This window comes from Muscardinus avellanarius (assembly GCF_963383645.1).
Source record: "Muscardinus avellanarius genome assembly, chromosome: 11".
Taxonomy (NCBI): Eukaryota; Metazoa; Chordata; class Mammalia; order Rodentia; family Gliridae; genus Muscardinus; species Muscardinus avellanarius.
In genome coordinates this window covers 37247939-37257176 of record NC_137797.1, presented here as the reverse complement: position 1 = coordinate 37257176, position 9238 = coordinate 37247939, and the positions used below count along the sequence as shown (strand labels likewise).

General features: G+C 40.2%; 1 pseudogene across 1 annotated transcript; it reads left to right on the top strand.

The window, feature by feature from the left end:
• The first annotated feature begins 1716 nt into the window (after window positions 1-1716).
• On the top strand, window positions 1717-7954 carry LOC308270294 (BCL2/adenovirus E1B 19 kDa protein-interacting protein 3-like; annotated as a pseudogene). The gene is made up of 2 exons: window positions 1717-1959; window positions 7391-7954. The product of its transcript is annotated as a BCL2/adenovirus E1B 19 kDa protein-interacting protein 3-like (transcript).
• Window positions 7955-9238: the final 1284 nt, after the last annotated feature.

Sequence of the window (9238 nt, the reverse complement as noted above, 5' to 3'; positions counted from 1 at the left end):
AGAGTTAGCTTGTTTGCATCTCTGACCAAGGCTGCCACTGCCATTGCTATGCGTAGACAGGCTGGCCACCCCGCCGCCACTGAGTCCACTTTTTTTGATAAAGAGGCCACCAGTCGCTTTCAGGGCTCCAGCTGCTGCGTGAGCCTGCCTTTGGCTATTCCCTTATTTTCAGCAACATACAGATGGAAAGGCTTAGTTACATCTGGCAGTCCGAGTGCGGGTGCTGAATTGTTGAAGGCTATCTGCTCTTTCTTGCCCCAGTTAAACGGGTGGGATACCCGGCCCACTCCCAAGTCCACTGTTCTTCGGGTAGTCCATGAATATTGTTTATTACCAGTGGCCCCTTGCACCCAAGACTTTTTGTCAGAGAGCGGGCTGGAAGTTTGAAGCAGGACCGAGTGCTGGGCACTGGTGTCCACCAAGAAATGAATAGGTTTCCCCTCCACTCTTAGAGTTACCCTAGGATTGGGGAGGAGATCCGAGCCCCGTATTTTCTAGTTACTGTCTTCACCCAAGATCAGTACTCGGGAACTCAGTCCAGAAGTAGCATCGGGTTTCTTAGGGCCAGAGTACCCCCCCCCTTTTTCTTTGGGCAGCCTCTGGCCCAATGTCTTTCTTTTCTTTACAGTAGGCACACTGGTCCGTATCTAAGGGTCTCCTTCTGTTGCCAGGTACCTTTTTTCCTGTCCTTTTGTTCCTAACTACAGTGGCCAGGATCCAAGTTAAAAATTTTTCATGCCTTTGATCTCGCTTTAAGTTCCATGCCTCCTGTTCTTTCTGCTTTCGCTTTTTCCCTGAACTGTTTTTCTTACCTTACTCAGATTTGTGGGGCGCCTTGCAGCCCCTCTGAGACCTGCCATTAGAGCCTGGCAGTAGATTCTCAGGTGCTCCCTACCTTCTGCTGAGTTCATTAGGTAGGGGAGCTGGCCTCCCATCGGTCCTGGGGACATTTTTTTGAGCCTCCAGTAGAATACGCTGTCTCTTTCGTGGTGAAGAGAGCCTGCAACAACTGCTGGCAGTCGTCCGAAGTTGGCTGCTGCCTCCCTACCTGAAAATGAACAAAGGGCCTAACCCAGGGAGGAAGAGAAAGAATGAGATCTTTTTAATTTTGGCAGATGAAAAAGACCCTGTGGCTGGCTAGCCAGTTCTGAGAATCGGCCACTTGGATTCACATAAAGTCAGTCTGTCCCACTTTTATCGCCCGCCACACAAAAGCCAGTCCAAGTCCAAAAACACAGACTCCACAGACACAAGAAAACAGAAGCACTCGTCCCTCACGAGTTTCCCACAGTAACCTGATGCAGCCATTCCAGGCTGCGGTGGCCGTTTCCGGGCCACTTCAGAATGAAGATGGACCTTCTCTGATCCAACTTCCAGACGGATTCCGGAGCGTCCTCCAGAATTATGTGAGGGCGGTTCCCCTGGCACGTCTGCCAAACCGCGTCCCCTCACTTGGGACCCACTTCAGCAGTTTCTGAGACCCACTAGGCAGCCTCAGAATCTGCTAGGCGGTCCCCAACTGGGGTCCACTAGGCAGCCCCCCCAAAAAGCAGTTACTCTCAAACACCGGTTCCACAGTTTCAGAGATAAACCTTAACAGCAACAGAACAAGAACGACAAACAAGACAAATAAGACAGTTCAAGCATATCTTAACCTCCGAAGTCTGTGTGTGGGATTTGGGGGAGTGCGGCTGAGCTTCCCGGCCAACGCACCAAATGTTGGACCTGACGGCCCCCAGGAAGCACATACCCCTCCCAGAAATCACTCACAGGCAGAAGTCGATGCAATTTGCAAGAGGTTTTATTCTATCCAGCGCTGGGGTTGCCTCGCAAGTTGAGGCATTGACCCTTAGCAACAGATGTTTGCAGCTTTTACACACTTTAACTACAGAGGCGCGGTTAACATTAGGTGTTTTACTATCATTGGTTCTTATTTCTGACCTTTCTCAGGACTGGGCGGTATGGCCAGAGATATCATTTTTTTAGCTCTAGTGACAGTTTGAGGTAACCAAGTTCCTGTTACTCTGGTGAGTGGAAAGTACCTGAATTGTTACTTTTGTTTCCTAACAACGGTTGGTGGGGAGCTAGTTCCAAAGCATTGGTGGGAAACTCTCTGCATTGAAAGTCCCAGCACCCATTGGTTGTGCAACAGGGAGTGCTGGAGCAGAAAGTCCCAAATGCTGGGGTGGCTGGGGTGCTGGGGTCCTACAATTGGAGAAATAGTAGATGACTTAAGATATCAGGTGATTTGAAAGTATGTCTAAAGAAAAATTGGCATTCTTTATTGTCCGCTTGCTTATATGTTCTGGTCAGCATTTTTATAATTATAATCTAAAAGACTGACCATATAACTTAAATAAAGGAAGATATATTATCTAATAGCTTTCCTTGCAAATGTTCAGTCCATGTGAAGCTGAGAACAGTAAATCTCAGGGCATGGCAGCATCAAGAAGAGTTCCTCACATCATGGAGACAGAGGGGGAGGGGAGGGAGAAGAAGAAGAAGAAGAAGAAGAAGAAGAAGAAGAAGAAGAAGGAGGAGGAGGAGGAGGAGGAGGAGGAGGAGGAGGAGGAGGAGGAGGAGGAAGAGGAGGACGAGGAGGAGGAGGACGAGGACGAGGACGAGGACGAGGAGGAGGACGAGGAGGAGGACGAGGACGAGGAGGATGAGGAGGAGGACGAGGAGGAGGACGAGGAGGAGGAGGATGAGGAGGAGGAGGACGAGGAGGAGGAGGAGGAAAGAGGAAAGAAAAAGGAGAAGCAGGAGGAATCATATATAATACCCAAGACCTCATTCCCATGGTTCCACCCCTTTTGGCCCACCCTACCAATCTATACCCAGATAAATCTATTTCAATGGATTTATTCTCTGCTGGATTATGACCCTCATGATTCAATTACATCAGCTCCAAACATTAATAAATGAGCTCTTTAGGGGAAATTTATATCTAACTATAATATTATTCATACATGTTACCACCTCACTTCCTGAATGCAAGTAGTTAAATAGTTACTCTCAGTCAAGAAGTACAGAGAATTCCTCAAAGAAGTTAACAAACTAATGAGGAGAAAATCAGAGCAAATATTCAGGCCTCAAAGTAGGACCTCTCTAATCTGGTATGTTGGTCTATGCCACACTAAAGGCTAATGAAGCACCTAAAGAAAAGTTTAAAACATCAGCACCCAATATTCATTATTCCTCAGACAGCCCCATTCTTTAAGATGAAAAGACTGGAGGAAAAATACAATGACATAGACACACCCAGTTATGATTAGATATAGAATGTCCTCTGAAGAGCTCATGTATTAATGTTCAGAGTCAAAGTATTGAGTCATGAGAATTGTAATCTCATCAGTGTGTGCATACATTGCAATAGATTTAATGAGTGGTAACTGAGGCAGGTAGAGTGTGGCTGGAGGTCAGGCCTAGTGATGTGGCCTTATGAACTGTGCTTTTGTCTTTTAATTCCTTTATTTTTTGCTCTTTTGCTTCCAGACTCCATGCAGTAAAAATAATGACCATGATCTTCCTCTCTCTAATTCCATCATACGCTGAGACCCACTGTTGTAATTTAGCCTGACATGGACTCAAACTTCAAGATCTCCAAAAAACAGTGAACAAATAAATCTTCCTTCCTTCACGTTCTGTGGTAAGTCATCTTGGATTATACCAGTGTGAATGTTATCTGAGACACCCACAATGAGTGTATGTCAACCACCAAGAATTATGGATTGAAATTCTTTTTAAAAAAATGAAAATATTGAAGATCAGGAGACATATGAGTAAAACCAGAGACATAAGAAGACCAAAGTAATCTAACCCTTTTCCCTATGCAAATAGACAATTTAAGAAACAGAAATAACTTTTAAAAGTCAAGCATCTTGGGGTATTCAGAACAGAATACTTTCTCCATAAAACCGAAACAGGATGTTCCTTTAAAGGAAATATTTGGGAATAAGAAGTTCCAAAAAGAGAGCAGCTGCAATGGATAAATATCTGTAAAAATAATTGAAGAAAGTATCCAAACTTAAAAACATAAGTCTGAAGATATTGAGGGTCTGCACAATGCCCAAATGGATGAATAAAAGATGCACCATTATGAAACTTTTGGTATGAATATAATATAAAGGATCTAAAAGGCTATGAAAGAGAAAGAAAAGTTAAATGATAATTATAAAAATGACAATTAAAGTGGCATTATCTTTCTTAATAAAACAAATAGACAAGGTCATTGAAGTGTATTTTAAATCTCCAAAAACACCAAATGATGTGCGCCTGTATGTTTATGTCATTTTAAATCTCACTATAATGTGCAATTAAATTCCACAAATAAAAGTATAAGAAACTCTGAAAAAAATAATTTTTAACTATAATTAATAGACTCAGAAAATAATCCATTTGGAAAAAAAGAAAAATTAATTTTCCAACAAATAATTACTTTTCTCATTGTAAGATAATAAAATGCATCAAAAAAAAAATCAAGAGAGTGCCAGAAACAAGTAAATGTAAAAAACTCAATTCCAGAAAAAATAAAATCCAAGATGACAGCTTTGCAAAGTCCAGAGTACAACTGACACAAATTAAAAGAGGCACTACATGAGATTGAAGAATATTGTCCTCATAAAAATAAGAAATGTCAAAGAACTAATAGCATCAAAAGATATGAAATGTAACAGTGACTCCAATATAAAACAAATGAAATAAAAGATACGGGATGAAAGAAGGAGGAAATGACAAAAAAAGAAAGCCAGGAAAATAAATAAAAACTTAATTTAAAATGTCTTTAAAATAATAATGCAATATGAAACAACTACACATAGCATGGTTTCAATGACTAGGGGATGTAAAGGGAAAAATCCATTTGGCCTCAACATAAAAATATTCTCTTTTAAATGAAATTGTGGACCTACCACATTAGGTCTACAATATCCAAAATTCGGTCATAATAATGGAAATGGTAATGAAAGTTACTTTGTTTTATCTTTTATGAATCTGTTTAAATAAAAGTTAAGGATTAATTTATGTTTACACAAAAATATATAGATTTTATTACCTGTGACAAAGCTAAACAACAAGTAAACCTGCAAATTTTGAATGCTTTGCTAGAGAGAAGAGGTAGAAAAAATTAGAAGTATTCTAATGTTATTTGCACAGTGATAAGTCAAGAGATAACATCAAAATTAAGTAGGACAAGAAATAGCATTTTAACAAAAGTCTCATACAGGACAGTATCACTTGGATTTTCTGTTGTTCACTTTACACATACTTTTTTTGTGATACTGGTAAGGGAACCTGGGGGTGTTATACCTCTGAGCTTCACCCCAACCCTAGCTTTTATTTTGAAACAGAACCTTACTAAGTTGCTGAATCTGGCCTTGAACCTGTGATACTCTTGACTCAGCTTCCCAAGTACTGGGATTACAGACATGTATCCCATGATCAGCTACATGTTCTTTTAAGGTTTCTTTCTGCATTGCTGAAAAAAAATTGGAAATTCCATTTCTCAGAATTTCTTTTCCTGTGTGATTCCAAGTTGGGGTTGAGTATCTCATTAGAGAAGCAACCCCATTGTGCTCTGGAAGTGACTGTGGCCTGATACCTTGGCGAGAGGAAGAGTCACAGAACTTTTTTATGGAACATGAGGACTACTTATTTTGTTGTTAGATACTAATATAGTACATACAACCTTCTTTGAGATGCTTGAGAATAACAGAAGCTTACTGACACCTTCTTGGAAACAAACTACTATGTGTGTTACAGCTGAGACACAGGTTTTCTTTTCTGACATTCAGAAGTGACTTTCTTAAGCTTCATCCCAAATTTACCAATATTTGCACAAGACCCAATACTATAGTGAAACTTTGCTCCAGACATTTATGACATAGTACCAGCTTTCCTAACTAGATCCTGTATGACAGAAGCTGTTAAAAATTGGGGAAAAGAAAGGAAGTGGATGAGAGTGTGTTACTTCACAGTGAGGAGTAAGTCAACAACATTTAGAATTAATAAAATAAAAACTACTATATGGGTGGGCTGGGAGTGTGAAAGTTTTACTGGGGTTTAGGGACATAGAACTTCTTTTATTATAAATCCATATAAAACTGTTAAATTTTATTTTTAAACTGAAATATAAAAACATAATTATCAAACATAATAGGAGGTACCATATAATGTTCTTATAATATGTACACATTGTGTAATTATTTTGTGATACTGAGAATTAAACCCAGGAGAAATTCACCTCTTGGCTATACCCCCATCACTGTTTTAGCCTTTCTTTTGAAACAGGGTTTCACAAAGTTGCAGAGGTCTTCAGTAAATTACAAGCATGGTCACAAACCTTCAATCCTCCTGTCTCAGCCTCCCAAGTACTAAGTTACTATGAGCGTGTGTACGCCACAATGCCCAGCTTACATTGCATAATTTTTAAATCAGACTATATCTATTAGTTCAAATAGTCATTGATTTTGTTCAAAATTTTCAGTATTCTCTCTGAGTCTTTGAAATATATACAATATATATTTTTCTTTCTTTATTTCTCCTTTTTGTTGTTGTTGTTCTTGTTGGCACTAGTTATTGGCCCAGGGGCATTCTACTACCGACCTATGGCTCCAGCCCTTTTAATTATAATATTTTTTTATTTTGAAACAAAGTCTTACTTAATTAGTGGGCATTAGCCTCAAGCCTGTAATTCTTCTATCTCAGCCTTCCAAGTACTAGAATTACAGGTATGTGCTACCATGCCCAGATTCTTATTGTTATAGTGCCCTTCTGTGCAATAGCACACCAGAACATCTTGCTTCTAAGTACAACTTAGTACCCATTTAGTAACTGTTTCCTATCTCTCTTTCTCTTTCCAGCCCCAGGTAGCCACTATTCTACTTTCAATTTCTATGATATCATCTTTCTTACTCCACATACCACTGAGATGATAAAGTTCTTCACTTGCTGTACTTGGTTTATTTCACTTCATATAATAATATCTGGTTCCATCCATGTCATTACAAATGACAGGATTTGATTTTTCATGGCCAAAGGTGCCTTATTGTGTGTATATGTGTGTGTAATATGTGTATATAATGTTATATGTATATATATATATATATATATATATTGTTCATATACTAAAAACATATATATTTATTTTGTTCATATTTATACTTTTATCTCAATTTTTCTAGATAGTTGTGTCAGTTTCCTATTGCTGCTATAACAAATGAGCACAAACATAGTTGTTTATAACACTAACAGGGGTCCTGGGAACCAAGGTGGCAGCCTGCAGTGCGTCTGCTCCTTGGATTGCCTCTGACAGGAAGCCGCTAGAGGGTGCAGGGCTTTCCGGCAAGCTGCCGTAGGTGCCAAGTCTCAAAGCGGGACCTCTGGGTTGTAGGAGGAAAACCTGCAGGACTCTTGGGTATAATTGCATTTTAATAATCATGAAAAGGGGAGCAGCGTTCCAGCCTCATTTTCTATTTATAATTGTGACATGGAAAAAAAATATTGCTGGATGCCCAGCATGAGTCTGAACGGAGCAGCTCCAAGAGTTCTCACTGTGACAGCCTACCTCGCTCACTCACAAATGCTGCAGGATAGTACCAGAGCTTCTGAAACCTGAAACCAATACCCACAGCATCAGAGAGAAGAAAAGTTCTCAATCTGAAGATTATATTGTAAGAAGGAAAGAAGTTGAGAACACCTTAAAGAAAAATTCAGATTGGATATGGGACTGAACAAGTTGGCCAAAAAACATCCCCCCAAGCAGTTTCTCTTCAAACACCTAAAGCACTAGGCTACCCTCAGCATGAGGAACATCGGTGTTATAAAGAAAGAAGGCATCTTCTCAGCAGAGTTCCTGACGTTGTTCCTTCCTTCTCTGCTGCTCTCTCATCTGCTGGCCATTGGGTTGAGGATCTACGTGGGAAGGTGCCTGACAACCTCCACCAGCACCTTCTGATGAGGAGTGGGCTCCGGAACACACCTGGCAGCTGGGAGAGCTCACGAGCGCTGTGGTGACCCTGAGTTGGCTGCACCATGCATCTGTTTTGTAAGTGCTGCAATCTTAACTTAGTGACATGAAAGAATAGACACCAAGTTCGTGCATGCCTACGGGATCAATTAATAAGCATGCCAGACCGATTAGCATCTACTGTAATGATTTGGTAGTGAATTTCCTCTGGGTATTTAGATATAAACAATATAAATAATTTTAATAGCCGTGATGTATGTAGAGTTTAAAATTATCTTGAACCTTAATTCATTTAAAATACTTACTATTTCAAAGGGCAATAACACTGAGAGGAAAATCATTACATAAGGAGTTTTTCCAAAAGAAATACTGTGGCTTTATATTCACACCATTATAGAAACTGTATTTAATTTAAATGGAGTGCATTTTTTCATTTATTTAGTGTGTGTGTGTGTGTGTGTGTGTGTGTGTGTGTGGTACTGAGGGTGGAACCCAGGGGTTTTTTCACATCTGGGCTATATTCCCAGATCTATTTTATACTTTATTTGGAAACAGGGTCTCACTAAGTTGCTGAAAGCCGCACTAAGTAGCAGAGGCTGACTTCGAACCTACACAATCCTCCTGTCTCAGCCTCCCAAGGGCGGGGTTTACAAGCGTGCCACCATGCCCGGCTTAAATGGAGTGAATTTTTAAGTATCAGTAGAAAGCAAGGTACAGCTGTTAGCTCTACCTAACTGTTCCTGCTTCCACAGTGCAAGTACTCCAGCCTCGACTGCCTGCTGAGGGCACCTACGTGGTATCTTTTACTCTGTCACTTTGGATTGCTGGATTTAATCTTACTGTTGTGCTCACCTTTTGTGTGCTCTTTAAAATGGCTTTATTGTAAGCAAATCTGTATACTTTAAAATACTGGAAATAGAAAAAAAAATCTTTACCAAATCCATCAGAGATGATTGTATTTACATGAGTCTTAACACCAACCATTGAAGCTGCTTGATTGAGCCAGGCCTTTTGCCTGTGATGTCTTTTCTACAGCATGACTTTTTAAAGGCTGCCTCTTTAATGCCCTGTATATATCTTATTATGTTTGCCCCTAATCCAGGTGTGTTTGAGCTGTGACCTTGGAAGCCTCAGCTCACAGTCCTTTGTTTGGGGGAGGCGAGTGGGGCGGCACCAGAATCCTCTATGTGATTTATTATCTCAAAAAAAAGACCTGTGCAGCTGTGTGAGTAACTGGACCGGTTAGATCCTTTATTTTCTATTTTATTGCAG